The following is an 8424-nucleotide window of genomic DNA, read 5'->3' on the forward strand; positions in this document are numbered from 1 at the left end:
ACACACATACTTCTACATAACTAGTGGCCGAACACAAAGCCACTAAAGCCTAAGGGAACCAGAAAAGTCGCCAGGCTGCACACACGAAACGCGAATGCACAAGGCCGGTCACGACGACACAGCCCGCACAATCCTGACGCGCAGTCAGTCTTGCTGGCGTGTCTTCTTGCCCCAGTGCTGCCAGCCTCTCTAATGTCGCCTGCAACGCAGTGCTGTGGCCGGCGGCGGCGGCGCCTGTCGCGACGAACCCCAGTGCCTCTGGCAGAGTTGCCCCAGCGTGGTGCTTCGGCTGTAATGACTACAATGTGCACATTGTGCACAATGTGCACAATGAGAGCACGATGTGCTCGAGTGTCTCCTCCGCTGCAGCTCACACTCTGCACCTCGCAGCCTGAACGTTTTCAGGTGAAGTCTCGTACCAGCTTTGGCACGTCGATGTACGCAGTGCACCTGCTTGGGCCTGAAAGAGCAGCTTGTTGTCCGTGCCATTGTGGTTGTTGTTGTCGCAGTACAACTGCAAGGGGCCTTTTTTTGCCCATGGCCAGTCTCCAATCGGCGGTCTCTGCCTCCCGTACCCGCACTTGAACTTCCTTGGCATGTACCTATCAGCTCAGGCAGCTCCTCGATAGGGTGTGCAGAAAAAACAAATTTTCACCGAAGAACATGGAGGCGGGCGCACCATTGCTTCCAGATGCCGGTGCAATGGACGAACCGAAATACGCGGCGAGCCCATTCGGTGTCCTCCATGCGCCGAAGTCGTCACTCATTGGCGATCTTCCTTTGGGCTTCACGGGCCTCCAACGAAGGCCAGCCCATAGCACTTTGAATGGCTTCTTTTCCCACGAACCTGTCTCAGACGACAAAATGCTAACTGGTTTCAACTGGTCCCACCTGAACTGACTTATTCGCCAAATCCCAGGTGGGACCAGTAGCAGCTGGTTCCAGTTGGGAACAGTTGCTATGGGTCCGAGTTGGAACCAATTGCTGCTGGTTACACTTGGGTACCAGCAGCAACTTATTCCAGCCACTACTGTTGCCACTAGCCAAGAACTGCACAAAGGCCGGTCGGTTCTTGTTTTTGCACACATTTGTTGCACCTAGAACAGATCGGGGCCTTGAACAGATGAGGGCCTCTGATGATGTTGGAAGTAGACTCTGCACCCTTTTGCGAGACCTAATCACAACCTGGATCTTGCAGCCAGGACCTTCATGGGGATCGACAGGGTGGGCTGCATGTCTCCACCTTCCACTTGCCCCCAGTGATTCAGCGTTGCTGCAAGAGTCAAAACAAGACATGATTAGAATTCACATGCGACCCCAGGATGTAGTGAACCATTCTTTGTGTGGCTACGTTGTAACGGAGGGGCTCATCGTTTAGAGCACATGCATAACACCTTTTCAGTATGATTACTTGTGATTTGCTGCAAAGAAAAGTGCAGTGAAAAATTAAGACGAGCCCCTGCAAAAACAAATTGTCATAGCGTTACTCTGAAAGTGCCAGTAGATATATTGTGCTTATCTTAACTGTGATTCATGACTCAGGCTACTGGATTCCCCTGTGATAGGCTTTTTTTCGTGATTGTATACTGTAACATTATTAAAGAATGGTGCGGCAATCCCAAACCCTTAATGTTGAAGTGAGGTCGTGTATGCATGTATGCATGTATACACTACCAGCTTCCCTACCAGCAATCAGATCAATCTTTTTTGTGTCGGTGGATCCTCCTTTGCCATCTTGCCGAAGCACTTGTTACTTGGAGCAATGGCCCCCATCACGCTCCTCGTAACAAGTATGTTCCCCAAAATGGCCTGTTCTGTATCTTTAACCACAAGGGTGGGCTTCTTATTAGCCTTGATTTTCCTGGCAACTGCACCAGTGACAACCGAACTGCTGGCCAGGTGAAACTGTTCCAACCAAGCAGAATACAAACACAGAATTACACTTCCTAAACCAATATTGGCAGCACATAGTTTAAGGAGGCGGAGTGTCGGCTATCACGGCTCCCTCTGGTGTGTTCCCCATGGGCTTGGCCTCGATGCTCGACTGGTTCATTCCCTCCACCCCACCGTTTCCCACTGGGACTGTAGCTGGGGCCCTCCAGAAGGACATGGGTGCTTGTACCCCCGGTACTATCGACACTGGCGGTGGTGGTACCCGAAGATGTTGCACCAGCAGTGTCCCATTAACCGGTGTCCGTGGTGCTCTACCCTGCGGTGGGAGGGTTGGCTGAGAAGGCTGCAGCAGTGCCAGTGACTGAGGCAGAGAAGGGTGCGGTGTGGACGCACTCATTAGCCCCATGGTCCCATTCCTGGGTGCCTGTCAGACCAGTGGTGTCTCTGACCTCGATTCTTCTGGCTTTCGCTGATTCTGCCGCTGTTTGCCTAAAAAAGGGGAGTGTTACTGGAGCCATCTTGGCTGCCGCAAAGCTAGCGCGCTCGAGGCTGTACAGGCCATCCTTTTCCAACACCGCGTCGTAAGCCTGCACCACTTTCTGATCCTTGCATTGGCAAGTGGCATTGCCGCTCTTATCTCTGCGCCCTTCGTTGCCACATCAGGCATTGGGCAAACAACGAAACCATCCAAGCTACTCGCAGTGTGGCGTTCAAGGTGTGATTAATCTCATCTGGTACCGTCAAGGTTGAAGAACCTTCCCGACTCTGCATTCCCAGTATTCCCAGTTAACAAGAGCAGAAGCCACCACCCTTCAAGGACTACAGACAAATGCGTACCCCCACAGAACCCTACTCCATGCGATTTACCCCACCCAATACAAAAAAAGATGAACAAATAAAAAAAAAAACGAACAAGCAACAGTCCGATCACAGGGCAGAGTCCTATGTTCTCGGACAGCTGCGTATCATTGTCCACCAGTGTGTTAGGTGGCGCTTCGTCCTGGTTACTACAGCGCCCGCACTTGTACACATGGCGCTGTTGGCGGTATCGTCTGTGGGTTGTGATGGTTGAAACCTAAGTGATGATGATGATATTTTGGCTGTACCTTTTGAATCGGGCGGGTGTGCCGCGCACACGCTAGCCAGGGCAAACAGAAAGAGAAATGCATGACAAACATAACGACAATAACGCGGTCTGAACGAGACACAAACATATGGCACACCAAAAAGAAACACTTGACAACACTCAGCCACATACGAGAAACCAAGAAAAAAGCAAAAAAGCATAACATAACGAAGAATCTCAGAATGTACAATTAACGTCCCTGGGCTGCCGTCGCACACCAGCGTTCCAGGTGGCGCTTTGTACGCGCAACAGTGCGCACGTCCACCACACCGTCGGCGTCCCCGAAGCCGAGAGCTTCCTGCAGGGTCGGAGGCGGACCACTTTCGCGGATATTGTCACAGTGTCCGAGACCTGCACAGCTTAAGATCAAGTGTTCGGCAGACTCGTCCCCCTCGCCACAAGCACGGCACACCACACTGGCCACCTGGTCATCGAACGTTTTCTGGCGCACGAGAGCACGGAGGGCTCCCGCACGAGGCTCGAAGAGCAGCGCACTCCCCAAGCTGTTGTCGTACAGCTGGCAGCCACCGATCGAGGTCTTGTGCTGCGCATAAACCGCTAGAGTGGGCTTTTCCCGCACAGCACGCTGCCACATCGCCTCCTCTTCCTCACGCACTCAACGGCACGTGTCAGGTGTCCAGGCTGTGGCAGTGTCCACAGAAACAGGCTCGCGAAAGAAGCCATACTTCTTCTCCAAGAAGTACACGCGGCGTGCCCAATTTGTGCGGATGCAAGTCGCCGCCAGATACTTGAACATGCGTCGCGCCCAGCGCTCCCGATGCATGAACTGGAGGCGACCGCGGTACGACAGCTTACTAGCCGCCTCACTTGCTTCAAAGGACGACCAGCCGAGGTCTCCCTGAACCGCTTCATTGGCCACATACCGGTGACATCCTACAGCGGTGTGTCCCACTGCGCGCTGCTGTCTCTCGAGCCATTGCCGAGTGGACGTTGAGAGGCACACCACAGCATTCGCGAACGTGAGAGCCGGTACGTGCACCAACTTCCACAGGTCACGCACCATCAGGAAACGGTTGCAGCCCCACAAGCTTCGGCGGCGAAGAATGCACTGGCCACGAACGGCAGACTGATGCACCTTTGCCTCGTGGTGTGAGTGCATAGAAGCACCGGCAGAAAGCACTATGCCGAGGTACTTATAAGACGAACACATGCTGATTTCTTCCCTGCCGAGGGTAACTGCTGCGTCTCCGCTGGTTCCCGCGAAGGTAAGAACCGCAGACTTCTTGGCGCTGAACCGGAGTCCAAGCTGTGTTACCTCAGCGAAGCAGATGTCCAGCAGGGTCTGCAATTCCTGCGAGCACTCTGCCATAAGTACCAGATCATCGGCAAATGCAAGCCCTGGCAGGCGGTATTGCTCGTCCGCCCCAGTGGTGCTGTACCTGAGCCGAAAACCGAGACCGCATTGGAGCAGTTTTCGCTCAATACTTGTGGCATACAAGATATACAGAAGTGGAGAGAGCGGACACCCTTGATGGAGGCCCCTAGTTACAGGGATTTGGTCTGACTGAGTCTGACCAAAGTGCGCTCTGATGGTGTTGACCTCATAAACTCGTTGGACTGTCCGCAGCAGCGTTTCCGGAAGCCCGAGACGACTGAGTTTCTGGAAAAGGGGGGCATGGGGGACAGTGTCTTACGCCTTTTCCACGTCCAGAAAGCAGTACATTAAAGAGCGCTGCTCCCTGATCGCGTTTGCGGCTAACTGTGTTAGTATAAACAGGTTATCGTCTAGACGACGGCCTGGACGAAACCCGTTCTGAAGTTCGGTCAGGAGCCGTTTGGACTCGGCCCACCCGCTCAGCCAATCCTTGAGGGCGCCCATGAAGATGCGGTACATGGCGCTGGTAAATGTGAGGGGTCGACAGTCTTCCAGGTTATCGGCTTGACCACCTTGCTTGGGTATAAGCGTCTTCCGTCCGTGATGCCACTCTTCAGGAATGGGTTCACCCTCCAGAATGCCGGTAAACAGCACCGCCAGCTGTTCTCGTGTCGCTGGCCCGAAGCACTTCAATAGTCGCGCTGGTAAGCCATCCGGTCCGGTGGCCGTACGCGAGCTGAGTCGAGCCAAGACACGGTCGACTGTTATGCTGGAGAACGCCCAGCGGAGTTGCGATGCTTCTAAATCAACCTCATGCGGGGTTAACAAGGGGCCGGTACCCATGACTACTTCATCTGCAGCTGGTGCGACATTGATGGAATCAGCATCTATGGAGCCGAACAAGCGAGTGAAGTGCTGATTCAGGTGCTCTTTGATATTGGGAACTTGTACCGTCACGGAATCCCTGAGTTGCTGCGGGGGCTCGTCTTTTCGGTCTAAGTTCTTAACATAGCTCCAGAACTTTTGGGATGTAGCCTTTCCCTCTTCCCGCATAGACTACAGCAAGCGCAGGTTATGCTCGGCAAGCTTAGACTGCACTAATGCTTGCACCCTGCGTTTGAGCGTCAGGTAGTGTTGCCAAGTCGTTATTGACGCCTCGGCGTCGCCTGCTTTGACTGCACTACGGTGGTCACGGTTTGCAGCGCGACGTGCTTGCCACCAACGATTCAGCTTTGGTTGGTTGGATCCGCGTGCCCTGCTCATGTGCTGCTGCATAATGGAGCGTACACTGTAAAAAAAATTTGGTCAAAATGACGGAAAAGTTCTGGCAGCTCTATTTCCAAGCGGTTGGCTGTCAAATTGACGGGTGGTCGTCAATACCAAATGATGGCGTTTTTAGTCATTTTGACGTCTTACTTGTCATCCTGAAATACAAATTTGTCGTCAAAATGACGGGCTGACGTTTTTTCATTACGTCATTTTGACGTTTCCTTGTCAATATGAAATACAAATGGCCCGTCAATATGACGGCCTGAGTGTTTCACAGCAAACCGTCATTTAGACGTCAAATTTAAGTAAAATGTAGTCTTCGGCTGAACTGCCCAATTTTCACATTCTGCGGGCAGTAACTGATAAAAGATGCTACGACGATTAGCTTCAGTGCTCACGTATTTATTGCTGCAGAATGGTACATAGCAGAATGGATGCAGGAATGCACAGCAGACTTGTAGCTTTCCTGTTGATTTCCTGAAAAGCCATTGGCCACAGCACCTGAAAAATAGAACAGTTGGTATTGTGATTAGGTGGAACATGATATTAATGGTATTTGGACAAAATTACATATAATAGACAACAAAAAGGGATCAACCTACGCAAAAGCAGGTGGTGGACAATGCTAACAAATATGACAATATGTTAATCCAATCGAAACAGCATCTTTTCCGTTAGCTTTAGGAAGACAGCAACTTTTTAAGAATACTAGCTGTGCAAAAGTTAAATGGAAAAAGTTTGGTATACGTAGTATGTGCATAAAACTGGCGTAAAAAGATAAAAAATAACAACCACATTTCAATAAGCCACGTTGCGCCGTGTCACCACAGAACAAAGGAAGCTGCCAGAAAGTCACAGTAGCTTTCTTTAGTACGTGGCCGCAACGATGAGAAAGATAATAAAACTTTAACCGTTATCGAGATGAAGTTGTTCCACACTCATTTACCTTTGCAAACTCAATCGTCAGAGTGAGGGTGGCCGTGTCGGTAACAGACGTTGAACATGAAGAATCCACGATGACGGGTGACACTTCCTGCTTCACAGTATTGTGGTGCCGTCGACTGCTATGAAGACCCGCTGGAGTCCACCCATCTTCGAGCCTGCATGGCGACAAAATTACTGCACTTACGTACCGTCGCAGTTGAAGGAGCGATGCAACGATCGCGAGTAACAGTTATACGTACTTTGGACAAGAAGGCGACGCACGAGAAAAAAAGACGCGCAGAGTTTACATGTGTCCAGAAGCTTTTGGCCCGTAAAGTTTAAGCAGTCGTTAGTCTGCTCGCTTTCTGCCCTTTGCACGACCCGATGAAAGAGTCGACAGCCCCCTACCCTTCCCCACCCCAACTTTCAGAAACAGTGCTGCGGCGTGAACAAGCGACAAGTCATTGCTTATTACCGAGTTTCGGCAGGTGCGCGGGCACGATCAAAAGCGTTGTTTCGCGCAAAATTATATTACAACAATACATACTCGTCGTGCACTTAACAAAATGCCCGCCTACTGCGGTGCCGAAATCAACCGCTGTCTATTCCCGTCCATTTCTTGCCAAGTCGACATTTCGAAACTGTGTCAGTTGGAGACAAAACTCATCAAAACGCAAACGCGTTTCCTGTTTTGGGGCAATTAAAAGTGCTAGAAAAAGTAAAAGCTCCTGGCCGTGCAGCGGCCGGCGCGATGGTGGTCATCGTTCTCACGGCGCAGTTATCCCTCGCCGACCGCTCGCACCGACGAGCGTGCTGCCCTGTTCAAGCTACAGATGCAGAAACACGGTTCCAGTTTCTGACACGACGGTCCTCATAGTATTCGAGCCAATATACTCTGCACACTTGAACTTGCTTCACAATTATGGCGTTCGCAGATTTTAGTTATTATTTTTTTTTGCAAGGAAAAATCTCTTGATGCTGTAAATCGTTCACTTACCGCTATCAGATGCACTTGCTCTGTTGCTGCAGCTCCGCGCGCATGGCTGCTTGCTGAAGGAGACCAGAAAAGAGACGTTTGCTCCGTCGCAGTTTCAAAGAAGTATGTGTGAGCCCCCGACATGGGAAAGGAGGGCAACCCAGACGCTTTCCGAAAACAGAAGAAAATGTCCCTTCCTTCCTCCTCCCCCGATCGCGCGGGCGGCGGCGGCCGCCGCGACAGGAGACAAAGGAAGCGTCCCTGGAAGGACCCCCACTCCCCCCAGCAACAGGGAGCGGTGCCTCTCGGAAGGGTCCCCTACAAAGGAAGCGTTCTTCGACAATCCGGCGTCGAACAAGAGAAAAAGCAAAAGGCCCCACCGGCGACTGCGAGAGCCGCCTTGGGCGGCCAATCGGAGTGCTGTATTACTGAAGTCAGTTTGTTTGTTTCCTTTCGCTCCTTGTTCTATTCCCTCTCCCATCGAGTTGACGGCGAAACAACAGTCTTCACCATTTACGTCGACTTCCTGTCAAAAATCACGGTCACTTGGCCGTAAAAGTGACGGCCAGTTTTTACAGTGTAGGACTGCCACAAAGTCATGATACGTAGCTGCCTCGCTTCTTCGGTGGCTGGTCTCAAACTCTGCGGTGACTGTCTCCATGGCCCGGTCTGGCAGGTGCGTACCCGCGGTGGCACGTGGAAAGTAGTCGCACCTCTTCTGGCCACCATGCGCGAAGTGAAGCAACAGGCGGTTGTGATCGCTCCCCAGGCTGTGCACGCCAGGCTCGTCAATACAGAACATTTGGAGAAGGCCAGTGAGACGGGGAGACACCAACGCATAATCAATGGTTGTAGCACTGCCACGCGCACACCAGGTGATTTGCCCTTGACAACGTTGAC

At 51.9% G+C, this 8424-nt stretch overlaps 1 long non-coding RNA gene across 1 annotated transcript; it reads right to left on the reverse strand.

Annotated features, from left to right (window-relative positions):
* Window positions 1-6092: 6092 nt before the first annotated feature.
* Window positions 6093-7684, reverse strand: LOC144148917 (uncharacterized). The gene is made up of 3 exons (XR_013318104.1): window positions 7546-7684; window positions 6571-6724; window positions 6093-6125 (listed from the first exon to the last, which is right to left on the reverse strand). It is a non-coding gene; the product is annotated as an uncharacterized LOC144148917 (long non-coding RNA).
* Window positions 7685-8424: the final 740 nt, after the last annotated feature.

Source organism: Haemaphysalis longicornis, unplaced genomic scaffold, assembly GCF_048455015.1.
Source record: "Haemaphysalis longicornis isolate Haplotype H1 unplaced genomic scaffold, Haemaphysalis longicornis Haplotype H1 scaffold_8, whole genome shotgun sequence".
In the NCBI taxonomy this organism is placed as follows: Eukaryota; Metazoa; Arthropoda; class Arachnida; order Ixodida; family Ixodidae; genus Haemaphysalis; species Haemaphysalis longicornis.